This window comes from Pelodiscus sinensis, chromosome 6, assembly GCF_052426305.1.
Source record: "Pelodiscus sinensis isolate ZL-2025 chromosome 6, ASM5242630v1, whole genome shotgun sequence".
Classification (NCBI taxonomy): domain Eukaryota; kingdom Metazoa; phylum Chordata; order Testudines; family Trionychidae; genus Pelodiscus; species Pelodiscus sinensis.
This window is the reverse complement of record NC_143057.1, coordinates 107,744,451-107,772,327: the sequence shown is the minus strand read 5'-3', so window position 1 is coordinate 107,772,327 and position 27,877 is coordinate 107,744,451. Positions and strand designations below refer to the sequence as shown.

Genomic DNA, 27,877 nt, shown 5'->3' with positions numbered 1-27,877 from the left:
ACACATTAGATATGTGTGCATGTTTAACTGTATAACTATCTATTTAATGCATCTTTATATCAACTGAACATGCAGAAAAACAGCTGTTGTGGTACAATGAGCCAAGCAGTTTTTATAGTATGTTGGGGGGGGGGGGGGGGGGCTCAGAAAGAAAACATTGAGAAATTCTAGCTTGATGGCCTGTGATGACTGGGGAACAGAGGAGTTTGGGTAAGGATTTTTCAGCTATGGTTGGTCAGGACATTCAAGGATTCTCTTTGCCCGAAAGACAAGCAATGCTTAAACTTTTCAGCCAAGTTGAAGCTGACATACAGTCTAAGAACCTTCCATACTTAATGGCAGCAGCTGCTGCAAGTCACAGTTTGATCTGATTTTAAGGAGAACAAGGCTCTTGAACAAATAATTCAAAGGCAGCTGTTTCCAACTAAGCCACAGAAGGATTTATAGTAAAATAAACTTAACATTTGATTACTTACAACTTCTGTAAAACCACCTGAATTTAGGAAGGAGATGCACTCTCTAATATTTAGCTTCCGGTATCATGGCTAATTTATTTAAATTAGTGGGTAAATCAAGGATAGATTTGCAAATTATGTACATTTGTTTAAAAACATATATGCACAGTTTTCCACATTTAAAAAAAGAAACACAAGCCACCCTGCTGCTTTTTAATAGTAGATCAACATTAAAGGGTCAAATAAGCATAAAATATGCACAGGAGAGGATGCTAAAGATTATGAAAAACTTAGATGTAAATACACTTTTCAGAATTCAAAGTAAATGAAATATCTGTGTTTCATGAAAGAAAAATGAAATGTTTTTGTAATTTGCAGAAAACATTGAGACTATGTCTACACTGGCATGATTTTGTGCAAATACTTTTAACACAAGAGTTTTTGCGTTAAAGTATTTGCGCAAGAGAGCATCTACACTGGCATGTGCCCTTGCGCAAAAGATGTGCTTTTGCACAAAAGAATCCATGCCAGTGTAGACGCTCTCTTGCGCAAGAAAGCTCCAATGGCCATTTTAGGCAAGAACACTTGCACAAGAGGGCTTTTTCCTGAGCCGGAGCATCATAGTTCTTGTGCAAGAAGCACTGATTTCTTACATTTGAACATCAGTGTTCTTGCGCAAGAACTCCCGCCAGTGTAGACAGGCAGCATGTTTTTGCGCAAAAGCGGCCAATGTAGACACAGCCTGAGGCTTTTTGCTAAAGGTACTTCTAGTGTTTTGTACAACTGCACATCACTATGCATCTGCCTTCCATGTAAAATAGATTAGCAGCCATGCTGTTATTTAACTTAACCCCGCCCACAATATGGCTACGTCTACACTGGCCCCTTTTCCGAAAGGGGCATGCTAATTTCACAGGTCGTAATAGGGAAATCCGCGGGGGATTTAAATATCCCCCGCGGCATTTAAATAAAAATGTCCGCAGCTTTTTTCCGGCTTTTAAAAAAGCCGGAAAAGAGCGTCTACACTGGCCCCGATCCTCCGGAAAAAAGCCTTTTTCCGGAGGATCTTTTATTCCTACTTCAAAGGCCGAAAAAAAGCGGCGGACATTTTTATTTAAATGCCGCGGGGGATATTTAAATCCCCCGCGGATTTCCCTATTACGACCTGTGAAATTAGCATGCCCCTTTCGGAAAAGGGGCCAGTGTAGACATAGCCTATATGTATTTATGATCTTGTGTAAATAAATGACAGCCTATAAAGATAGATAATGTTCTAGCCACCAAAAAATCCAAGTTTTTAAAGTGAGAGAGACTCCACCAGTTTGTGTGTCATTTGCCACAATGCTCAAACCTGTGTCACAAAGCAAGGTTTAGTTGCCCGTAGGAGAAACAGGTAAACCAAAATACAACTCTAGAGTTAGTTTGCAAAGTTTTGCTTATTAGGCTATACAAACAGAACTGAAAAAGGTGCCAAATTCAAAGATATTGTGTGATGTACTGTGAGATGTCCTTTCACTCAGAGACCCTTAATGACATGGAAGCAGGGTGACCAGATGTTCTGATTTTTTAGGGTGTGTCACTATATTTAGGATTTCATTTTATAGAGGCACTTATTAACCCCCCCTTTCCAATTTTTTCACAATTGCTATCTATTTACCATACAAGGAACCAAATATAAAGAAATCTACACTGATGTAATTTATATGAGAAAATTAGAAAAAGGCATAATCATAAGTAAATTAAAGTAGGCAAAAGTCTTCTTTAACTTACACATTCCTGTACATTCCTGTTAGTTGCTTTTCAAGCTATAGGCTTCTCTTAAATACTGGCCTCTCAACATTTAAGCTTGCCTGTCTTTTCATTGAGTTACATGACTCGTATAGAGTCATTAATACCTATTCAAACTATATGGAAAATACTACCATCCTAATTTGCCAAGAGTTTTATACAAGTACCTACACAAGGTGAAACATACTGGGGAGAAAAAATCAGGCTCATTTACAGTTGTCTCCAATTCTGATTCCATTTGCACTGTTTTTACAGAACTTTACCTCCACTGATAGCTCCTGATTTACATTGGCATACAGGTACGGAGATCAAGCCTAATTAGTCTGAGCTCCATTCTGACTCACTAAATTAAGTGTCTTTGATGAAAGATATTTGTAATTGGAAACTACAGCCATAAAAGCTACTTGGGAAAATATCAGAAAGGAAGAAATACTATTTAACCTCCCCCATCAAATAATTAATTGCTTGAACTAGCTCATACATACTGATTGAGCATCACATTTAAAATTAAACCAAATCAGATTGGTTATTGAAGCAGGGCTATTTAAAGAAAAAGGACAAAACAGCTGGAAAATTGATATTTTTAAAGGAAAAATAAGCAAAAAGGCTACAGGAGATGCAACTATAAAAATATGTACATAAAAAAGTGGGGAGAGAGAAAGCAATGAGGAAGAAAGAAAAAAAATTAATCCAGATGAAAACTGTGCCTTTTGTCTGTCCCTGGCTGGCAGAACTACCTTTAAAATAGCCAAAGGCAGTGGGAACTAATGGCAGCAAGAGATGATGAAATCGTTGATTCCAAGGCCAGAAGGGACCATTGTGCTCATCTTGTCAGACCTCTTATCAGACACAGATTAGAACTTCCCTAAAATTATTCCTACAGCATATTTTTTTGAAAAAACATACAAAATTCATTTACAAATTGCAATGATGTAAAGAGGTAAAATTCCTACTTAAAATTCACCTGTTCATAAATCGAAGCCACATTATATGTGATAATGCATCACATTCGCCCTTTGGCTACAGCAGGGGTTGGCAACCTTTCAGAAGTGGCATGCCAAGATTTGGCTTATTCATGGACCTGGGTGCTGGGGGGGGGGAATAGTGAGGCGAGCAGGAGCAGGCTGGGTATGGTGACCGTATTTTCTGAACCAGCTACGGCTGGGAGAACAGTTTAATTTAAATTATGAAACAGATTAAACGTTTTAACTTTTTCATATTAGTTTATCAAACTTCATTTTAAATAATGTAAAATATTATGTCCAAACACAAAAGGTTTCAATTTTTTATTGATTTATGGCAGGAATGGGGATTGGGGTCACTGACCCACAGAAAAATCAGTTGGGGACCACACAAGTGAGAAGCACAAAAACAAAACCCCACACTCCTCCAAAAATCCCCAATATTCACTGATGTGGCTCCCAACTGAGACATCTCACTCCTGTGGTATTCCAACCTCATGCCACTTATGGCACGTGTCGTAGGTTGCCAACCCCTGGGCTACGGCATCACATGGAAGATCACATTCAGAGTATCCACCACAAAACCTAAATGTCTTTGAGTCACTGGGTAGAGTCCCCCATCCTGTAAGCTTTGCCTACATTTTTGTTCCTAGATATATACACATTAAATACAAATTAAAATTAGGGATGTGAACAAGTAGTCGAGTAGACAATTAACTGATAAGCCTAGGGTTATCAGTTAATCGACTACTTGCATTCCCCCCCCCCCGCTGCCTTAAAAGCTGGTATCCCCCCAGCACTGGCCTCGTGGTGCCACCTACCAGAGACCTATCAGAGGTAGCAGAGTGGGGTAAGGATGTTAAGTAGTTGATAGCAACTGACCCCAAGTTCTGTGTGGCGCTGCTGCTTTGAAGTACCTCCTCTTCTCCCTCCCCCCACCCCCGCCCACAGCTGCCTCTATCTGATAGAGGCAGCGGGGGGGGGGGGGGAAGAGAGGGAAATGACTAGTCAACTATCCTGTCGACTATCCCATAAGCATTTGCATATTGGATAGGCAACTAGTCGACTAGTCCTTCACTAGGATAGGATAGTAGTTTTCAAGTATCTAAAATGATGTTACAAGGAGGAGGGAGAAAAATTGTTCTCCTTGGCCTCTAATGATAGGACAAGGAGCAATGGGCTTAAACTGCAGCAAGGGAGGCTTAGGTTGGACATTAGGAAAAACTTCCTAACTGTCAGGGTAATTAAACACTGGAATAAATTGCCTAAGGAGGTTCTGGAATCTCCATCACTGGAGATATTCAAGAACAGGTTGTATAGACATCTACCAGGGATGATCTAGATGGTGCTTGGTCCTGTTGTCATGGCAGGGGACTGGACTTGATGACCTCCTGAGGTCTTTTCCAGTTTTAGTATACTATGTTTCCAGGTCATCAATAAAAATGTTAAATAGAATAGGGCTGATCTTTGTGGAACTTCCCTGGAAATTCCACACCAAGATGATTCTCCATTTACAATTAAATTTTGAGACCTTTTAATGAGCCATCTTTTAATATGTCATGTTAATTTTATATTTTCTGATCTTTTCTAAAGCAAAATATGATGTGGTATCATAATAGCCTTACAGAAGTCTACGTATATGACATCAGCACAATTACTTGTAATCTCAAAAAATATCAAGTTATTTTGTCAGGATCTATTTTGCACAAACTTGTGGTAACTGGCATTAATTGCATTATCTTTCTCTCTTAATTCTGTAAGAGTCACATGGCTCATATGAGAATGATTTGAAAATAAGAAATTGAAAATAAAATGGGCTAAAGAAATTAAGAAAAGGATGTCACATTTCTTGACCCATTCATTTTGAATCTCAGAGCATCTACGTTTCTAAGTATACTCAGATCATATTGGACTTCTCTCAAGGACTTAATCCATAGATTTATGGAGCTCAACAGCTGTCATACTCAAACGACTTGAACGGTTCAGCATTACATAGGTTCTCCTCTCCTGAAGCTTACCATCCCTACATTTTAAAGGGATTAGGGACAGTAATGTCCTTTTAGGGATATTGCTCCTCAGTCATATGGGTGGCCTAAAATCTCCCAATCACTATCACCTTTGGTTTGTTTTCCCAAAGTTTTGATCTGAAAGGTTATCTACAGTGATGACAACTGCCTTACAATTGAATGTGTGAAACTAGAATGTCATTTTAAAAGTCCTGCAATCGTCAAAATTTGTTCAGCATGGTAGAGACGTCTCATTTTGGTCCAGTTCAGTATATTTCGGGGTGGCCAAGCCATGACTCATAAGCCACATGTAGCTGTTTTACTGTAAAAGTGTGGCTTGCAGAATACACCCCACTACCCATTCTCCATCTCCCAGACAGAGAAAGGGGGAGCTCAGGAACTCTGCCTTGCAGGAGGATGGCAGCATAGGGGCTTCTGTCTAATACGGAAAGTGGATCTTTGGGCTTCAGAATCATAAAGCACACTTGCTGCTGTTTGTGGCTTCAACAGGAGCAGAGCTAAATCCCTGAGTCCTGATAGGTGCATCCCATCTCTTGAACTTCTTAAGATTGTTGTATGCAGCGCAAAGGATTGGTAAAGTTTGGTCATCTTGGTATATATGATCACCAGAATCTTGGAGTAACCAAAAAGTTATTTTTACAAGACAGTCAAATGTGAGAAAGAAGGCAACAGAAAAGCATTGTAGTCACTACAAAAAGAAAATGTATGAAAGACTAGAAGCATGAAAACTTGCCCAAAAAATCCACTGAAAAATAAGATTTCAAGAAAGAATTGTCCAAAATCATTTGACTAGTACAAATTCAATTTAAACTCAGTGAAGGCTAAAAAGTACCTAGAAGGGAAATCTCAAGATGTTATTGCCATAATCATTTGTGTAGCTGGATCATTGGTTCATTTTCTCACTGTCTATATTAGACACATGATAATATCAAAAGGAGAGGATTGTTAGCCAATAAAAGGACACCTGGCAGTGTGATTGGCTAACTATTGCTAACTTGTTACTGATGCCTGTTGAAAAAAAAAAGAGGCATTTTAGAATACATGAGAGATGGAAATAAGATAAAACTGCTAGTATGTTAACATCATATAGGACTTAAAATGTAAAGAACATAAATAATAGCGCTGTGACAAACAATATATAAAGCACAATGAGAAACCATGATCAACTGCAGAAACTCCAGCAAAGCAAGATTCAGTAAAGTATTCTGAAACTTCTTCCAAAAAAAGGGGGCTGTTTATTATGCCTTAGAAGCAAAGAAATAAAAGAACAAAACAAAACTACACTGAGGCAATACTGTTGGTTGCAGTTTATCTAAACTTTCTTCTTCTCCCACCTCTCCCACCTTGCAGTGAAAGGGGAAACAACACTGGCCATTTTTCTCCTCTCCCCACTGGTTCCATTTATATTTTAATTCTTTTTAATAGAAATATACATCTGTAAATACTGAAATGAAGTAACATACATATATTCAAATACAAACTTACTTCAGTAATGTCTGTTCTAATTAATTCTTTTGACTAAGAAGCAGCTCTATTGCGTTTCATGTTCTGCCTATCAAAATTGTTTGACATGCAAACTAACAGATTAAAATTATTTTGTGCAATGGTACAGCTACTTGTCTGAGTTGTATTATAGATAAAGTTATCCCAGCAAAATATTTTACCTACATACCACAAAGTTCTAAACAAATTCCATTTACCAGGGTCCTGTACATTTCACTTCTCTCTGGTTTATTCCATAATGGTAATATAATTGCATTTAAAACACAAAAGTTACTTACAAAAATTGAGCCCTTTAATCCATCTAACTAGGAAATGCATTCACTCGTTTGAATAGTCCAAGTCTGACTTTTAAATCAGATACATTGTGAGAGTATATCTGTATATATCTCAATCCCTACTAAACGGACACCTGCACGTTAAAGAAGAGACAGATCTTGTTGCTCTCTGATAAGGTCATAGAGGCTTAGCTAGAACATAGCAGTGCTTAATCCTCATTGGTTTTGCCTGCAGAGCACAAGGCTGTTTCCTTGACAACACAGCTGCAGTTGCTACGGCATCCGCAGCCACATGTGATGTCAAGATTTTGGGTTGGCACACCAGCAAAAATCATTTACGTAATGCTATTTTCTAATTTTGTAGATTAAAATGAAAAGTCAGTGAGAACCTCCAATACATTTTCCCTTTGCCCAGATTTAAGCACTTCACATTTATTTACAGTAGTTTACACAATGTGCCAAGTCACAAAACATAGAAGGCATGATTCCTGTCATTGGGATTTCAGATTGGTTATTTGCAATTCTCTTTGAAGATATAAAGTGTATTAATCTTCACCTAGTGATTCAAAAATAGAGATTTATTAGGAGTTGTGTTCAGAAATGCAACAATATTCTGGAAGGTGGAAATATGATCAATGACATACCAAATAACTTATGCTAAGGGCTGTAGCCAAGAAGAGATTTTTTTTTTTTTTAAACAGGAACAGAAGTTTCTTCAGGCACTGAATAGTAGCTCCTCTGCTTGAAAGATTACCTCAAGGTTGAAATTCACCGTAGTGTAGAGAGATAATACCTAATACATTACTTAATCTTTACTTAAGCTTTACCTGAAGTTGCACATTAAGTGCCACTGAAATCAATGGTAGACTTCAGAGATGATCAGGATTTGGCACTACAAGCTTATGTAACCTTGTGTAGTTCTTCTTTACTGGAGTAGTTAATTCATTTGCAAAATCATTCAAGTAGTTCTTTTCTACCATTTTATTATTGCTCATTCTATACAGAGTACATCTTATATGCTCAAAACCCTATCACCGATTACCTAACATGTTAAACTTCTCTCAATTATTTTTTCTTAATTGGAGTGTAATTTTTTGCCAAATGAATCCTACAGGTTCCCTTTGATGTCCTCCCCACTGTTCAGGTAGTAATCCCAGTTAAGAGGTTTCTTGGTTGTAATAATAATTAGTCAAAATGGTAGATGTGCATATAACTTGTAATAATATCATCGCTGGTTGGGACTTAAGATCACCAAATAGCTGTATATTCATTTTCTTTGTTTACTGAAGCCACATTATAACAGTGTTAGTGCATTTTACTACCTTGTTCTATTCCAGGAAACCAAGAGCAGGCTGATTATAAAACAAAGGGACACAAATAGAAATTCCAAATATAAGGACTTAGTGATGCATGACAGGAGTGTATGTGGTGGTCGGGGCGGGGGAGAAAGGGGAAGACATCTTCCATTGGTCCAGAAGCCATAGGCCTCATGTACTGCTGCCTGCTTTGAAGCAACCTGAGTGCTAGTGAAACCAGCAGAATACCCCAAAACTGCTGCTTAAGCTTTGAGTGTGAATATTTCCACTCAGTTCTGTTTTGGTGCCCCTAGAGGGGAATGATGTATTGTAAACAACTAGAGCTACGGTACATGTGAAATGTGATCAGTGTATTTTGGAGAGTGAATATGAAGAGTGTGCCCACAGAAATAGACAGAGAATGCATGACAGCTGATCCAGAAAGCTGTATCAGTATTAGCTGATGTTTTAGGAGATATAGCGTTGTGTCTAAGAGAGGATGTGCGCTGAATTAGGAATATCATGTCATGTTGTCAGGGATGGCAGTTAATGAGGAATGATTCCCAGATACCAAAAAAATAAAATAAAATTAGCTCATCACAGGTTTAATCTCTTCAGCTTGCAATATATGCTTTTCCTTAGATTTTGATACCTGCTTTGGACTTCATATCTTTCCTCATGTTCCCTGGGAACACTGAATTTAGAATTATGAACTACTTAGACAATGAGGGTGAAATAAACATTCAACTGACTTTAGTGAGGCTAAATTTCACTCTGAGTTTCTGAAATGTGTGTCACAATGTAACATCAAAAATGAGGAGGTATACACTATTACTTCAAAGGAGAAGTTTTCTAGAGATAAGATGGAACATGTAACATTATTCAAATTGCTCCTCAATCCAACTTGTTGATTGTCCTCCACAGTAGACCTATGTGAATGGCAGGGGGCTGACAGAATTGCCAGGCCCCTTGGAAAGGTGAGAGTGAGCCAAGCTCCATGCTTCCAGAAGGGGTAGGGTCTCACCTCTAAGCCCTAGGGCTCCAGTGGCAATTTAAAGGGCCCAGGACTGAAGGCACCACCATTCCTGCTTCTGTAGTGGAGGTGACTGGGAGGCCTAGGCCCTTTTGAATTGCTGTGCCTTGAGAAAGCTGCTCCCTTGTCTTCCAATCCCAATGGTGGGCCTGGTTAATGGCAAGAATATGAGCCATTTCTAAAGGGCATAATGCCATCCTAAAAATGCGTACGACAGTAGGCAAACAGGGGGTCATCAGTATGCATCTAATATGAATGTTGGCCCTAAAAATTTATATTTATGCACCTTTCAGCTACTTTAACTTCAAAAGAGTGCATAAATATAAAAATCAAATTCAAATTTGAGCTGTAGCCAACTGGAAGATGAAGACACTTGAAAAGATGCCTCCACCCAGCACTGGTTCTTTACAGGGAGAATGGCTGAAAATGAGGTTCAGTACCCCAGATAAGTTTCTGTGAAATAAACTGGCACAGTGTAAAACCAGTTCTATGATGTTTCATTGACTTTCACTAGAACTGGTTTGCAAACAACAACCTTCACTAATAATTTTACAGTTCATTCTCACATTTGAAATGATCATATACTTCGAGGCAGTGTGAAACAAGTATTACTAAAGCAGTGAATACTTGAAGGCCCATGAAGCCAAATTATAAAATTCCTTTCCTCAATTGCCCTGGCCTATTGTCATTTCACTAGATATTATCTATGGGATGAGACTTTAAGCACCTTTGAATGGGGAGCTTGTCTTGTCTTTAATGTAATATGGTTATCAGTGGCATTTTAAACAATACATTCATCTAGTCTGTTTAATACTGAGGGAGTACTAGAAAACTCACACAGGAGATTCGAGTAAGTTCAGACAAGAATCAAGACTTGGGATACTGGCCAAACTGTGGAGTTGGCTTGACAACTTATAAAGTGAAGTTCAGGAAAACAGTTTTAGTACAGATACTGTTTTCCCCCCACATATTTCTTTGGAGAGTTCTATTGCTTACTAGTTTTGAAGCAGAACTTGACATTTGGAGGACAGGCTTAGACTCAGAAAGTACCTTTTGGCATCCCTAACATAATTAGGCAGATATGTCCAAGTTATGTTTCTGCAAATCACTGTTTGCATGTACGCTGTAGAGTGTGGTAGAAGCCTGCTGCTAAAACCTCCAAACATTTAACCAGCACTGAGCATAGTCACAGCCCCACTTACCTTCCATTTGCAGTGAGTATACTCCTGGCTTGAACTCCACTCCAGATGGGACCACATTAATAGCATCCATGCCTTTAGTCTGCAAGCAAGGCATTTACTTAAACATAGTTTCTAACAACACAGTGTGAGTGTAGACAGGGCCTATGAAACTTTCATTCTTCCTGCATCTCTCTTTGTTCACACTGTAAATTCCTTTGTGCTTTCCTGCCATCTCCCCTGTGACCGTAGGCCCAATAATCCCTCTAATATTCCCTGTTTGTACAGAGAGTCTCTTTTCTATATATCCCCATATTCAGTAGCACCCAACCCTCAATAACCATAGAGGCATTTCATTACCGAACTATCATTGCTGTGAGAAACAGTTAAACATAAGATATATTATTGTATGTAAGGAGATTATAAAGTCTTATTGAATACTGCTACTTTGAATATAGCTCTTTACATGCTCAAAGCACTCTAAAGATAGTAAGAAATTAGCCTTGTGTAGTAAGTGAGTTCACAGTGAGATCCCTGGGTCAGAGACACAATACTTAAGTGACTTGCTTGAACTGTACATTGAGCCATCAGCAGAGCCAAAATTAGAAGTAGGAATGCTAAAGGTTAACCTGGTAAGCATATGCCTCCTGCCACTGATGGGTAACCCGTTAAACAAATCATTTGACCAGTTACTATTCTGAGTGTTTCTTTTACATCCCTATTAGAATCAGTACTTCCTGCTTCCCAGCACTGTGCCCATTTCTCCAGATCCCAATGCCCAAAAGAAGGGCTAACTAAAAGTTAACAGAAGCTAGATTAGCCCCTAAAACAAAGAGGAAACTTAAAAAACACACACACACACACACACATTCACTCTTAGAGCTCCAGTTTCCATCTTTGTAGTGACTGTGCTTTGAGGTACTTGAAAATCTTTATTTTATATTGTAAAATTTAATGTTACACCTTCATCACTTCTGCCACTTTTGCAAATTACTGTAATTACCATGAGCGTCACAGCAAAATTTGACAGCCCAAACTTCCAGCTTCCCATTAAAGACCTGTCTCAGAAGTTATCACAACTCCAATTTCAATTATTTTACCATAATTACCCTCAATTATGGCAACTCTCAAAACTCGGACATCAAAGCTGAAGTTTTCACTCATCTTAGTTGTCTTCCAGCACTAATACATGTTTGTGCATCTATAGGGCTGTGTGTGCTTTTTCTGTATAGCATCAAACGTTGTTCACAAGGACATTTTCTGTAAAATATGAGGACCATCAGAAAGGCCCAGAACTCACAGCAACAAAACACAGACCTTCTACTCTACCTTTTAACCCTGCTTCACCTATTCCTCTCAAGTGATTCCCCCAAACCTGGGGCTTCTCTGGTGGCATATGTGCAGTTGTCAATGTATACGTATAGTTTGTAAGCCATTTCAGGGTCATTCTGGATGAAAGGCTTAATACAAATTTAAAAGATTAAGAAAGAGAAAAGTACAGTAGAGTTAAAGAATTAATTAATTTAGAGAATCACCAACTCAGAAGACAGTGCTTAAAGCAAAACATGAACCAGGCAAGTTTTAATGAGAATTTAGCAGAGTTAATGGAAGTGGCTATAGTATTGAACATTTTGTTGCATCAATCTCCTTCTGGAGAACTAACACTGGACTGAGAAAAAAAAATTTAGACTTCTTTCCATTTGGAATTTTCAATTTTCTAACCTAAGGTTATTAGTAGTGCCAATACAGCCTCATGAGAGAACATCCTGACCTGGAGTGCCATCTTGCAGCAGGGCCACTGCAGGACAGAAGCACCTGCCACAATTTCCCCTTTCAAGGTCCTACAAAACAGTCTAAATAGTCTTGCCTTAGTAGCATTAATTTGTCCCAATCACAAGCCATAGGAAAACAAGTCTTAGCACTAAGTCCTACAACCATAATGAAGACATATAAAATACAACACAAAAATCCCTCACCACATCCTGGGTTTCTGTCAGTCCTCTCCTATCCTTGTACCAGGACAGACACCTAAACTCATCCATCTGGAAAGCAACTCCTTTTTTCCTCAACAGGAATCCCTACAAACTCTATACTGGGTGGTCATCTGTACAAGTGGAGCATCCTTAACTCCCAATGTCTCTCTCAGGGTTCCTCTATGTCCAGCTCTGCAGAACAGAGACATCCACAGGTAAGTCATTCTAGTCCCTGCTGCTCCCTGTCTTCAGTCCTCTCTGGGTTTGTCCTCTGACTCGGAGCCAGCAGGCATTTTTTGCTGCTTCTACTATATTCAATCCTCTCAAGCCCTCTGGCCCTGGCTGTTTGACATGAGGAAACCAGCCAGCAAATCCTTCTTACTCCTCTCTTAGAATTCAGCCTTTCCCCCAGCAAACACCTTCTATTTTCTTCCAGGATCTTCCACAGTTTTCTGATCTCTAGGGCTGTATCCAGACTCAGGGGTTTTTTCGAAAAAAGTAGCCTTTTTTCGAAAAAACTTCACCTGCGTCTAGACTGCAGCCGTGTTCTTTCGAAATTAAATCGAAAGAACGCGGCTTTTCTTTTGACGGCGGTAAATCTCATTGCACGAGGAAGAACGCCTTCTTTCGAAAGTTCCTCTTTCGAAAGAAGGTGTTCTTGAATGTAAATAGGGCTTCTTCGAAAGAGAGCATCCAGACTCACTGGGTGCTTTCTTTCGAAAAAGCAAGCCGCTTTTTCGAAAGTTCCGCGTGCAGTCTAGACGCTCTCTTTCGAAAGAGGCTCTTTCGAAAGTATCTTTCAAAAGAGCCTCTTTCGAAAGAGGCTTGCAGTCTAGACATAGCCTAGCAGCTCTCATTTGCTACAATCTCTTACACAGACAATTCTAATTCACCGAATCCCTGTCTCTTGGGGTGACTCCAGGACTTTTTTATAGCCCCCAGGTGCTGCATTGCCCTGTTAATTGGCCAAATGGAAGCCATTGCTCTGGTGCAGGGAGTCTGGCCAGTTTTAACCATTGAGGCCAGTTACCATGTCCAATATCTGTTTTTACTTGGGGCTCTGTCTTTTTATTTATCCCGTTATTTTTGCTCAGGTAAATTTCCTATCTATGCAATCATTAAAAATCAAGGAAGTTATCTATGAAAGACCTATTAGTAGCCACATCAAGTAACTCATATAAATTCTCTCTCAAGCAGCATAGTAACTGAATGCAGTCAGAGTTCTCATTTATAATTAGCTCAGACCTCTCTCTATTCTCCTCTTGGGATCTCCCATTAAAGAAAAGAAGCTGCACCCCCACCACATCCACCCCAAAACAACCACAAAACAAAGGCAAGAGGAGGAACATATGTGTAATTACTCTAATCCATGTAATTGCTTGTTTGTTGCCACTTCCTTAAGTTTTAGGAATCCAGAGTCAAAAGTCATAACAATGGTAATGACTAATCATCTGTTTGTGGTATTGATCAGCAACTTTCAAATCTGCTCCACTTAGAATGAAAAATAACTAGATTAGGAATTCAATTAAGACTAAAAAAATGAGATGCCAGTCAGCTTTATAAAAAAATCATATCAGATGCCTGCCCCCTTTCCAGATGTTCATAGAGTTTAGCAAACAAGACCAGACTAATGGCTCATAACTCCTAACACTTTCTCCTCTTCAACTGACTGATGGTTCAGCACACTAGCTATTCATTTGTCTCCAATCACCAGTTTCTCCACTCGTTCTTCTTCCTCTCTAGATATCTACACATTCTATAAGCTTTTTATTGCTTGATAATAGGCACATGTTCTTGTTACTTCTTGTTACTTTTTACCTCTCTTTCAACTTTTCAGAGTACTTCAAGTTTTCAGTCAAAGCCTGAAATCAGAAGCAAATGTTTCTGGTATCAAAAACCTTTTTAGTATTAACTATGCCCTTGTAAATACTTCAGCATGACACAGAAGTTCAATATATATATATATATAAAACAAAACAAACAAAGATGTGGTTTTCTTGAGCTGTGGGTGCAACTGACACACTGGAATTTTCATAATTCTGTCTGTTGCTATTGACTGCAAAATAAAATTATCCACAGCATCAAAGAGACAGGAGTTTGATGGACTTTCTTAAGGTTCATTAAGTTGCAACCCTAGTCAAATCAGTCAGACTATGTGGAGAAGGATCAAGGTTTTGGTTTCTGTGGTGAACCTTAATAGGTCTCTTGTATGTCTGGGAAATCATACTTCTGACTGATCAGTAACTACTCCGTAAGAGGAAATGCCTTATTTTCTTCAAGTATGATTTTAACCAAGTGCATATGTACGGTAAGATTTCAGAAAATCTAGTAATGTGCCTGAACCACTATTGCTTACAGCTTGAACTTTAGCATCCAAGCTAACAGGCCCAGACAGCATGACCAAGTCAGGGAGGGGGAAGAAGGGGAGTTTGGGTGCCACAGAGAGGGCAGCTTGACCCTGTATCCTTCCTGAGGCCCAAATCTCTAGTGAAATTGCTGAGCTATACATTTAGAAAAACAGGAAGTTTGTCTAAATGCCCTAAGATATATATCTGTCAGGGACCCCGAGCATGGAGTCTTTGAAAAAGAAAAAACGCATCTGGTGAAAGTGATGATCAGAAGAAAACCTCTTGCCTAACCTTTAAAAAGTGCTTGCCTAACAAGTTTTTGAGTGACATGTTATGGTAATACTAATGGATAAATAGGGAAGGAATGTTTGAGTTGGGGGGACAATTTTGGGAACACTTGGAGGGACGTCTCGAGGACTCCTTGAGGACTCTTTTAATCTGGACGCATCTTCTTCCCCACTGGCAGATGGAAGACTAGTCATCGGAAGCCTGCTCGGTGTCACTCGAGAGCCACACTCAACTTCGATAATTAGCGAGGGTGGGGGTGTTTTACTAACCTGTTGAGGATGTGTGTAAGTGCTTGAGCCTAAGTAAAGTTTAGCTTTAAGTAAAAGCACTCTTGTGTTGTCCTGTTTGTACCGTCCATCTATCGGTCGGACGACCGTGTCTCCCCTGAATTATTTCCTGACACCACCTCTCAGAGAGTAAAAGTTACCGAGAGGTTTGGGTTGGAAGAACCCCGGGTAACAGATACCAAAGGGGCTGACTGTTTTTAACAAGCCTAGTAGTGGATTGTGAGTGAGATATGCATACTCCATTTGAAGGTGCACTCTACCATGAAAGTGGGTCATTCTTTCTTGAGGATAAGTCAGAGCAGAGTACTAAATGCTGTAGATAATATGTGCTTGAAAAAGCTTTCTATAGTTTGCATGTGACATGAGTTAAATCTTTATTCTCTTTAAATTTCTATTCTTTAATGCACAATCGTCACATTAAATACATGCTTGTTAAACAGTCCATAATCCCCTGCCTCCTTCATCTCACACCTTGAAATTATTCAACAAATGGAGCTACAGCCTTCCTTACTTCATAGCCATGCTCCAGTCTTAGAGGAGATCCATCTCTGTGCACTGAATGAAGCAACTATTCCATGGGGGAAAATGGTATGTGATCATGTTATTTAAGATTTTATCGTAATAAATACACACAAAGTAGCTGAATTAAGGTTGCACAGCCACTTTACTATGTCCCAAAATGAGTTCCCATCACAATTTATGAATTTATTATGTATGTATTTATTTACATGAAGCAGAGAGTTCATTTGAACAAAATCCTGGGTTCTTTGCAAACATAATTTTGAATTATTTGTCATCTGAAGTGGGTTGTGTGCATGAAAGCTCATCATGTTATCTATAGTTTTTGGTTAGTGACTAAGGTGCTACAGGTCCACTCATCATTTTTTAAGCTTTTTTTCCCCCAGATGATATCTAAGCAGTGCAACACATAGAAAATGAACATACAGATTTCTATGAAAATCAGAGTTGGCTTTGAAAGAAAACTAGGTACCATACAGAGGAATATTTTTGTCATTGTGTAAATATCAGGAAAGGGATCCCACAATGAAAATGTTGCTAAATCTACCACTTTCATAGTCAAAGGAATAACCACTGAAAAGAACCAAAAAGGAGGAATGAACCCATAAAGTTGAAAGGAGAAACACGTAGCCTATAAAAAATGGATCCTAAGCCATCACAAAAACCATCACTTGACTGTTCCTGGTATCTTTGCTAAACTTCATGACTATGGGATGGGACTTAATGAGAAACTCTTCTCTGGGTCCCAGCAGAGCTGTTGGCAAACATCTGAAACCTTAGACACATAGGGTGGGTCTAGACTACAGGGTTTCTTTGAAAAAAGTAGCCCTTTTTCCGAAAAAACTGTACCTGCGTCTAGATTGCTGCCACGTTCTGCCGACAGTAAATCGAAGGAATGAGGCGGTTTTGTCGATGGCAGTAAACCTCATTTTATGAGGAATAACTCCTTTTTTCGACAGAGATCTGTCAAAAAAAGGTGTGTGTGGACGCAGGGAGCCTGTTCTTTTGAAAAAAAAAAAAGGCCTCCAGGAAGAAGCCCTAGTGGACAGTCCATCCTTTACATGCTGATTACCTCTATGGTTCCTGTCCCCAGCCTCTTAAAGGCACAGGCACCCAAACAAGCATTGCTATCAGGAAGCCAGCCAGAGCATCCATGTAGCCATGTCCCAAGCTCAAGGCCCCCCCCGGCCCTTCTCAGGACAGTGAGGAGAACCCACCCAGGGACACCAAAAGGCGGGCACCAGCCTGGTCAGGGCCAGAAATTAAAAACATCTTGGAGCTCTGGAGTTCACCCCGGGTTTTAGGAATAAAAGTATCACTTGATGTTGGCAGTGATTCTCCAAAATCTGTGTATTGTGATTCTGGGGGGCAGTTTTTGGTAACCAGTGCCTGTAGAGGCAAAGTTTTTTTTTTCTTTTGAGCTCTTTGCGGGGCCCCATCTTCTGCACTCGGAGTGCCAGAGTGAGGAACAGTCCTGACATGCTGGCAGAGCAGTGGGATCATTTTGAACCAGGAACACAGACCTCAGGATTTAAAAAGGGCACATTTTTCATTCTGTTTTGCTCTCTGGGAGTTTTGAGGGATTTTTTTTCTTTCTTTTTTTCTGATGCTGTCTTGGGGAAAGGCACACAGAAAATTAAATCTGCACAGCAAGAGCGTCCAAACCAAACGGTGTTTTGTTTTCTTTTTCTAGCTTTCAGGGCAACTGGATAGCTAGGGGATGGGCACAGTAGCTCAGACAGAACTCAAGACATAAGCCAAACGTCTCAACACAGGAAGTAGGGACTGAAGCCTGGCTCTGAGGGGCCAGCAGGAAGTAGCACAATGGAGACAGGGACTGGGGGGGAGCAGACCTACCCCAGACACAATGGACCTCAGAGTGGGAGGCTATTTTGCAGGCAGGCTGATATTTCAGTAAGGAAGAGATGAAATTTCTCCTACAGATGGTGGAGAAGCATACAGAGGTGAGGCAAACAAAAGCCGAGCTGAAGCATGCACAAACAGAGGCTGAGGCAAGGCAAGCAGAAGCACAGGTGACACGAGTAGATGTGGAGGCACTGGAGAAAGCTAAAATGGGCGGACACTCCAGCTACTTCCCTCAAAAATCCTGCTCCAATCACTAGTCAACACCCCAGGAAACTTCCCATGTACCAGGTGGTAGATAATGTAGAGGACTTCTTCCTAAATTTTGAGAGGGCCCATCAGGATACATCATCTCCTCCCAATGAGTACATGATGGAATTAAGATCTCAAATCACTGTCCTTTAGTAAGGGTGGCAGCTGACATGTCAAGGCTGTTCCCCACTCTGGCACTCTGAGTGCAGAAGATGGGGCCCTGCAAAGAGCTCAAAAGAAAAAAAAAAAACTTTGCCTCTACAGGCACTGGTTACCAAAAATTTCCCCCCAGAATCACAATACACAGATTTTGGAGAATCACTGCCAACATCAAGTGATACTTTTATTCCTAAAACCCGGGGTGAACACTTGAACCCACCCCTAGCGGTACCCCAAACTCTTTTGCCCCAAAAAGAGCTTGAAAAGAGAAAAACAAGCTGCAGTCTTTGGTAGCTGACACTTCAGTCAGAGGCCTGCAGATGCACACAGACAGACAGACCTTGCAGGACACAAGAACCAAATCATCACCTTAAAAAAAGTGATCTTTATTACCGCTGATCCTGGGCTCCACGCAGCGCTGCTGCTTTGAAATGCCTGATGCCGGGCTCCCAATGGTATTTCAAAGTGGCAGCACTGCATGCAACTACTGAATCCCTTGCTGATCCTGGCCTACACGTGGCAGTGCCCCTTTGAAAGACCGCGTGCAGCCTGGGGACACCCCAGCTGGCCCCAGCTGCATGTGGCGTTTCCAAGTGGCAGCACCCCATGGAGCCCAGGGTCTGGCCCCAGGCTTCAAGCGGTGCTGCTGTTTGGAAGTACCCCATCCTCTCCCTCCCCCCCTTGCTACCTCTTTCTGATAGAGGCAAAAAGAGGGGGAGGGAGCAACTAGCATGTTGACTATCCAATAAACTTTTGATTATCAGATAGTTGACTCGTCCTTCACATCCCTATACTGTACCTCACTGTCACCAGTCTCTTGGGCCCAAGATTCCAGGTTTTGAGCTACATCTACTTACCCATACTTACTAGCAACTCCAGTCTACAGTCTCCTGACACCCAGATGTCTGAACACATGTATACAAGAATTTTGTATATCACTACACTCTGATTAAGGTCAACAAGAGAGTCTTTGCAGGCTTGCCCTCCTCCCCAACTCCAAAAAGAAGCTGTAACATGTACATTTTCATGTGGGCCTGGCATTGTCCCACCAGGGACTACCCTGTATCCCCAAGGGCACAGTAAATCCCAGGACACAGTTCTGAGTTGTCTAATGAGACTTTGAAATCCAATGCCTAGCCCCACTAGGCACATCAATGCAAATCACCATCTGGAAAGGATTTGATTGTAACTCCCATCAATGGTAACTACCTTCATTTAACCTGCTTGCTTGATCAACTTTTAAAACTTGTTTAAATAGAACTGCCCAGATGGTTGATGAGGTTTCAGTTAATTTCGCCCTTCCTGGGAAGACTCTCACAAACCAAATGGGATGTCACAAAAAGGAAAGTAATAAAGAGCAGGAATCTGATAAAGTGGCTTATCAGGGATTACTAGATAGATTAACAAGGAACTTTGGGAGGTTTGAATGAGGTGCACAGTATGATTAAAAGCTGGTGCCAAACACTTCTGAGATGTTTTGGTAGTTTAAAAATATTTATGTAAAGACTTATCAAGCCTCTCATAGTCCTTTTGATGAAAAAGCAGCAGATATAAGGGGGCAAGGAGCGGTATTTTATTTCACATCTAACCCAAACTTCATTTTAACTAAATACGAATAACCTCCATTAATTGTTACTACAAACATTTAGGCCAATCATCATACAGTTGAATAACAAACAGCATTATCTAGCAATCAGTATTTGCGTAACGAGCACACTATTGATTTGTGCTGCTGAGGGATGGTTCAATGATATAGCTGTTCTAGTTTCATTGTTCATTTTCTACTTACTGTGGTTCCAAAAAGAAATAAAATATATATGAGACATGAGTTACAGGCATTATTAATCTTGCCTTCAATCTTAGAGAAGGATAAATTTATAATCTTACATACATCTGATTCCTTTTGAAAAATTCTAAAACTTTTGAAGATTGAGGGCAGCTTAGAAATTCACTTTTATACCACAAGTATGTCTGCAGTAATGTTTTCTTTGATTTAAAAAATCACTTGATTTTTTTTCTGGTGCTGAATAACAGGTAACACGAGATTCATATTTTCATTATCGTTATCTCTAAGTTTCCATTTCCAGTCACTGCAGGTTGTTAATTCATAGCAGACAGATTTCAGCTGAGTGAAGCAAAAGCATCATATTTCTTCTAATCTCAGACATAGTCAATAAAAATCTGTAACCAGGGTGTGTCATGCATATGAATCATGAAATCTGATTTCTAGATTGAAATCTATTGCTTAACAATAATTTTTTCAAGTGTTTTACAATCCTTTTTTTAGTGTTCATATGAAAAGTGTCTGCATAATGTTGATATTTCTGTTATATTTTATATAGCTTTGTTATCTTATGTAAAACAAGTTTATAAAGTAAGTATGCAGAGTGTGGCCTGTGTATAACAACTATATTTACTATATCGTAGTGCTGGCTAGAAAACAAAATTTTCTTTCTGTGGTAAATTCTGACATTTCAACATTTGTTTTTGGTTAGAAACAGAACAAAAAGATGAAATTCTGAAATTTCCCACAAAATGGAAATTAAACAATATTCCAATTTAGAACCCTCTCAATGTTTCATTTTGATCATGTGAAGCATTTTCTTTTGATAACACTGAAATATAAGAATATAATTTTAAATGCTTCAATGTAATAAGCACATTACATTAGTAGTAGATGTGATTTGAGTACTGCATGAGAAGTTTTCATTATAATGAATATAATAGCAAAATATCATTCGAAAGTAAAAATAAAATGAATGGAAACGTTAAAAGAAAACATGAAAGTCAACTTAAACTACATTTTCCAATATAAACTGTTCCATAAAAAAAAAATAACCAGTGACAATAGCTAGTACTTCCTCTTTCCTATAGCACTAGCAGAAATGAACTTGTCTAAGTGAGTATGTAAACTATTAGTTAAATGCAAATCACCACTTTATCATTGTACCATCATTAATATGGAGATGACACTACTTAGTTTTGTTTCAATCATATTTTACTCTTCTTTTATTGGATTAATAAAACTGTAGAATAGCCGTAGCCAAGGATAAACTATAAAAGGACATCTTACATAAAGTTCTAACTATGGCTGTAACTTTATTCCAGCAATAAAGTTGTAGGAAAATTTCTTTTAACATTTTTCTTCACATTTTTAACTAGTTCATCACCCCACACGTTGTACCTCCTCCACACATTTGTTATTCACCATCTGCTAAATCATATCTCCTCCCAATATGGGCTCCTTAAATTGAAGCATTTGAACTGGAAAGCAAATATCTCACTTTTCTAATAGCAACAAAACATTTTTAAAAGGAAAAAGTAGACAAATTAAACAAACAGGCTTTTTTGCCTATTTAGAGTGAAGTTTGACATTCCTCTTCCTTTGTCCACTTTGTTGTTACATTGGTTGCTGCTACACATGTAAGTAAGGCACAGATGAAGACCGAATAAACGGTAGCAAAAATATTAAAGTGCAAATGTGGATATGCCCATATATTCACATACATTTAGAGGTGAATCATCTGCTGTTTCATGTTAAAGTTATGGTTTGACAAAACTGCAGATGAAAGAGATAATGACCTACATTCATAGGGAATTCTAAACATTTCACATATCCAAATGAGTAGTATGTAAAGGAAAGGATGAAAAGCCCATTAATACTACTCCTAATTTAGAACTTTACCCCCCAAAAATATCAAAAGGAAATGAAGAAAGTCAAGCCATTTTTAAGAACTTTATGCTGGTTGTCTGATCTAGGGGTCATAGTGGACCACAAGCTAAATGAGTCAATAGTAACACTGTGACAAAAAAAGCAAAAATAATTCTGGGATATATTAAAAAGAATGTTGTATGCGAAACATGAGACGTAATTCTTCTGCTCTACTCTGCACTGATTAGGCCTCAACTGAAATTCTGTTGCCATATTACAGGAAAGATGTGGACAAATTGGAAACATCCAGAGAAGAGCAACAAAAATAACTAAAGATGTGGAAAACATGACCTATGAGGGAAGACTGAAAGAATAGGGTTTGTTTAGTCTTGAAAAAGAGGACTTTGAGGACAGTTTTGAGAGACCTGAACGGTTGTTACAAGGAGGAGAGAGACTGGTGGACCGCCACTGCTACATTTTTTTGCACCTCTGCATATATGGGTGATTGCTGTACCTGTTGCCAATGGATAGTTCCTGTCCAATGGGAGCTATGAGAAGCAGTGTCCCAGTCCACATTGCTTCCTGCAGGTCCCATTGGCAGGGAACAGTGATCTGAGGCCAACGGGAGCTGAAAGCCCCCATACCTGCGGAGGCACAGATAATATAGAGGAAGCAGCCTGCCAGGGGCTAACCTTGCTGAACTGCTGTCATTTTATTGCCAACCCTGTTTTAAATGGTGCTTGGTACTGCCATGAGTGCAGGGGACTGGACTTGAAGACTTCTCAAGGTTGCTTACAGTCCTATGATTTTATGAAAAAGACAAAAAAAAACCCTCCTTTTGTACAGATTTGTATCTTGTGAAAATCCTGGGAAATATGAATGTGGACAATCTAAATTAGGAAAGAAGTCAGAAACAGAAGGTTGCTTTGAAAGAAGTGTCAGGCCTACTTCTCAACACCTACAAACCACATTCCAATTTCATATGAAATATGCCCCTCATGTAATCTAATGTCCAGAACAACTTGGCATCAATAGATTCTGTATGGAACCTTGAGGAAAGGCCAAAAAACTGTAATCTAAAAGGATAAAAAAGTCAATTTGGCAGTTCTGTAATGAAAAGGGTGGCTTGACAACATTAAGGACTGGTTGCGCAACAGAGCTCCATGGGTGACATGAAACACAAATGTCAACTTGGGTGGTATATACAGTGTTCTTGTAGCTGTGACTGTCCCAGGGTATTAGAGAGACAGGGTGGGTGAGGTAATGTATTTTAAAGTTGATCCAATAAAAGATGCCTCACCCAACTTTTCTCTCTAATTCTGATGGTAGTGTTTTGCAGACACTATACTTTTGTGTAGTGTGATAGCTGATAGCCCATAGGTGGGAATTAGCTGGCAGCTTTTCTATTCAGGTATTATATCCTACAAACAAAATACAAGCCCTTCCTGTGTCTAAAGTCAAATACAAAGCTAAAGTTCAACACAAAAATGAATCAAGTTTCTTGCCACTGGTTTTACTCTGCTATATTGCCTCAAGCAAAGTCTACTGCTTATGTTACTTTAACCAACTGTAAACCAACTAAACACCCCAAAGCAATAGCTTTTTGTTTTCAAAGCTAATAACTATACCTAGTGACAAATTAGGAATAAAAAGTAATAAATCTGAGTCCTGTAGCAATGAAAGGAAACCACCAATATCTACAAGTGTAAAAAAATTTCCAAAACTCCACTTTTATTGAAACTAAAACTTCTAGACTGAAAATTAAGGAAATAAAGTGTCTAGCTTCTTCCACAATTTAAAAGATCTAAAAGTTAGTTATAAGTACATTGCACTGTATTAGAATGGTAAAGTATGTCAGCCTTAAAGTAGAAGTGAGACACAATGGCTATGTCTACACTGAAGGCTTTTGCGCAAGAACAACTGTTCTTGCACAAAAACTTGCAGAGCGTCTATACTGCACGCGCGTTCTTGCACAAGTAAATTTACAGTACAGCGTTGGAAAAGAGGGCTTCTTGCGGAAGATTTATTCCTCTCCCCACGAGGAATAAGACCTCTTGTGCAAGCGCACTTGTGAAAGAAGGCAGTGTGGACAGGCAACATGGATTTCTTGCTCAAGAACAGGGCCAGCTCAAGCCATTCCTGCGCCCCGGGCAGCGGGTGCGCGACGCATACCCCCAGCCCCGGGCGCATGGTGCCTGATGGCAGCTGTAAGGGGCGCAGCGCGGCCCCCGATCCCAGGTGCGTGGCACCCCTTACAGCTGCCATCAGGCGCCCCCCATAGGTTGGCACCCCGGGCAGCTGCCCGGCTAGCCCCCCCCCCCCCAATCCAGCCCTGCCCAAGAAACCCCTATGGCTAAAATGGCCATGAGAGCTTTCTTACACAAGAGAGCGTCCACACTGCCATGGACGCTCTTGCACAAAAGCACGTCTCTTGCACAAAATCACATGGCAGTGTGGACGTGCTCTTGCACAAGAACTTTTGCTCAGGAACTCTTGCGCAAACAGTTCTTACGCAAATAGCCTGCAGTGTAGATATAGCCAATTTGTCTAGTGTTATCCTGATGGTTAGCATGGCATTTAAATAAACCATATTATGGCATAAGTTTGGGCTAGATAAACTTTATTTTGTTGTCATTTCTAAATACAGAAGGTAGACTTAAGTCATCCTTTGTGTGAAAGATTACTGATTTCACAAGAGCTATTATAGACCTTTAGATGTCTAAAAATCCAATTTTGGATTTACAGATCTTCTCACAGGTTGGCAAGGACATATAGTAACATTCTTTCTCTAGATTCCTAGTCTTTGCTTAGACGTTTTTGTGCCCCCAAGTTAATTTGGCATATTACTGACTTGTCTGACACTGTAATCTGCACACATGCTAATAATCAATGTCAAAACAAATGAGGCTCCTTTTCAAAATAACACTTTTCAATATCTTCATCTGATCTTTTGGGCACTAAAGTTTATTATTCAACATATCTTCTTTGGGAAAGTGATGGCCTTCATGTTTAGGATGTGCCCTGTCCAGCAAAGTTATGCTTACATAAGAATTGCATCAATAATGGTTGTGCAATCTCTTTGCAGAACTTGATTATTAATGATTTTATCGTGCTGCTTTACATTCATAATAGCTTGAAGGTAGTGTATGAAATTTTTCCTGCCCTTTGATGTTCGTGTAATGTCTTGCACATTTTTCATAGCTGGAAAATAAAGTGGAAATCTCTGCAGTATGATAAACATAATCTTTGAGTATACTGTGATAGCAGCAAACTAACTGGATTAGGGATGTTAGATATTGGGTAGTTAAATAGTCATGTAACCGCATGAAATCTTAGTGGTTACATGACTATTCAACGTCCCTGAGGGTGGGGCCAGCAGACAGTGTGTTCCAGCTCTACTCCCAGGAATCCCCCAGCCTCCTTGTGCTTCTGACTCTCTTTCAGAGGCAGAAGTGTGGGGTGCCAGGCAGGAGCCAGTCTGCAAGATACAGTTTAAAAACCAGCTCCCAGCATAGACTGGCTGCCTGCTGCCCCATGCTGCTGCCTCTGATACAGCAGAGGGGGGGGGGGGGGGGGGGCGGCAGCGCCTGCCTGCAGGAGTCCAAACTCCTGACAGACAGAGGCTGCTGCGGGGGAGGTATTAGGGGAGGCTGCCGCAAAGCAGTCTTTGTCCATGGCAGCTGGGGCTGACTGTGAACAGAGGCTGGTCCTGCAGTAACCCCTGTCCGCAGAAGTTCCCAGCTCCCCATGGACATAGGCTGATCCGGGTGAAAAGCACCTGTTTATGGTTGCTGCAGTGGGCACAGCTAGGGGAGGGGTACAGTCAGACACATAGACAAATAGACCCACAAACAGACAAATTTTCTGAAATATATAGTAGATAGCTGTCCTTTCTCCATCCCTGCCCTTTGCTGGCCCAATGGGGTCATAGCTGTCCTAGTTTCCATCTCTGGCCCTGGTGCCCCCTGTGGTCATTTTACAGTATAACTTCCTCCTATCAGACCCCTCCCTTTCCATTTTATGAGAAACAATTGAATTCCAGACACATCTCATTGTCCTGGCACAGCCAAATTCTTACTTTGCTTTAAGTTATGAAAAGAGGAAGCTACATACCAAATTTGGTGGTCCTATTTCATACTGTTTAGGAGGAGTTCTTGAACAAATAGACTCACTGGTGGACAGACAGATGGATGCACATTTCTAAAACGTATAGTAAGATTAAAGCAAGAAGCAACCTTTCCAATCATAGAGCAAAATAGCTTAAGTCCCAAAAAAGTTAAGGGTGAGTGGCTAATTCATACTGCATGATTTATGCCTATGCAACTATAGATACAATATATGCCAATATACAATACATGCTAGATACTATATATGCCAAGAGATGAAGATTTTGGATGGTACACTAACATTGCCTGACTGAACAACATTATCTGTGTTACCAAAATCACACTTCTGTCAGCTTAGCTTGTCTACACTGGGGCTTTTCTAGCATATCTATGTTGGTTACAGTGTATATGTTTTTTCATAGCTTTGACCAACACAGCTGTTCAGATAAAACTTAGTAGTGTAGATCTAGCCTTAGTAAAAAAAAGTTAATGTTAGAGCTGATGAGCTGCCAAGAACTCAAGGACCTTGGAAGCTTTGGAAGCATAGGCTGTTGAGGACCCAAACCTTGGGAGCCAGCTCTCCCACACAATTGGCTCTCTACCAGCTCACCAGGCAGGCTGCTGAGGAACTGGGAGCCTGGTTGCCTCAACTCCCTAGCACCTCACTAGGCAGGCGGCAAAGGAACTGGATGGGTGAGCACATAGTAGAGCAGGAAGGTTTCCATAAGAAATCTTCTTGTGTTTTGGCAGGACCATCTCAAAATTGAACAGTCACTAGGAAATGTTTAGATTTCAGCCAACTGGTAAATTATGATTAAACATAATATAATCAAAATACAGGACTATGTAGCACTTTAAAAACTAACAAGATGGTTTATTAGATGATGAGCTTTCGTGGGCCAGACCCACTTCCTCAGATCAAACAGTGGAAGAAAATAGTCACAGCCATATATACCAAAGGATACAATTTAAAAAAATGAACACATATGAAAAGGACAAAGCACATTTCAGAACAGAAGGGGGATGCGGGGGGGGGGTGGAAGGAAGGTGAATGCCTGTGAATTGATGATATTAGAAGTGGGGCGAGTGGGATGTTTGTGAGTTAATGGTATTAGAGGTGATAATTGGGGAAGCTATCTTGATAATGGGTAAGATAGTTCAAGTGTTTGTTCATTCCTTTTTGGAGAGTGTCGAATTTTAACATGAATGACAGTTCAGAGGATTCCCTTTCAAGTGCAGATGTAAAAGGTCTTTGTAGCAGAATGCAGTTGGTTAAGTCATTGAGAGAGTGTCCTTTCTGGTTAAAATGGCAAGAAACTGTTTTTTCTTTGTGATCTTGTCTGATATCTGTTTTGTGGGCATTAATCCTTTGGCGAAGTGTCTGAGATGTTTGTCCAATGTACATAGCAGATGGACACTTTCGGCACATGATAGCATAGATTATATTTCTGGATGCGCAGGAATATGTATTCTTGATCTTATAACTCACTTGGTTAGGCCCAATAATGGTGTCAGCAGAGTGAATATGTGGACAAAGCTGGCAACAGGGTTTGTTGCAAGGGAAAGTACCAGGGTTGGTATTAGTGTGGTATGTCCTGTGGTTGTTGGTAAGAATCATCTTGAGGTTAGGTGGTTGTCTATAGGAGACTATGGGTCTGTCTCCCAGAGCTTCTTGGAGTTTAGTGTCCTGTTCCAGTATAGGCTGTAATTTATTGATAATGTGTTGGACAGGTTTAAGTTGGGAGCTGTAGGTGATGACAAGTGGTGTTCTATTGTTGGTTTTCTTGGGTCTGTCTTGTAGTAGATGGTTTCTAGGTATTCGTTTGGCTCTTTCAATTTGCTTTTTTATTTCTCCGGGTGGGTAGTTGAGGTTTATAAATGCTTGGTAGAGAGCCTCAGTTTGCACATGCTCGC

At 40.0% G+C, this 27,877-nt stretch overlaps 1 protein-coding gene across 10 annotated transcripts in view; it reads right to left on the bottom strand.

Moving 5' to 3' along the window:
* Positions 1-27,877, bottom strand: part of PRLR (prolactin receptor) — a 258,625-nt gene that overhangs the window by 205,229 nt on the left and 25,519 nt on the right. For 6 of the 10 annotated variants that reach the window (XM_089779427.1, XM_089779425.1, XM_075932552.2 and 3 more), the window contains exon 1: positions 7,014-7,189. The exons of the other annotated variants lie outside the window; for them this stretch is intronic. The gene's annotated coding sequence lies outside the window, so the exon portion shown is untranslated. Of the gene's footprint in view, positions 1-7,013; positions 7,190-27,877 lie in introns of those variants that run through there. 10 annotated transcript variants of the gene reach the window in all.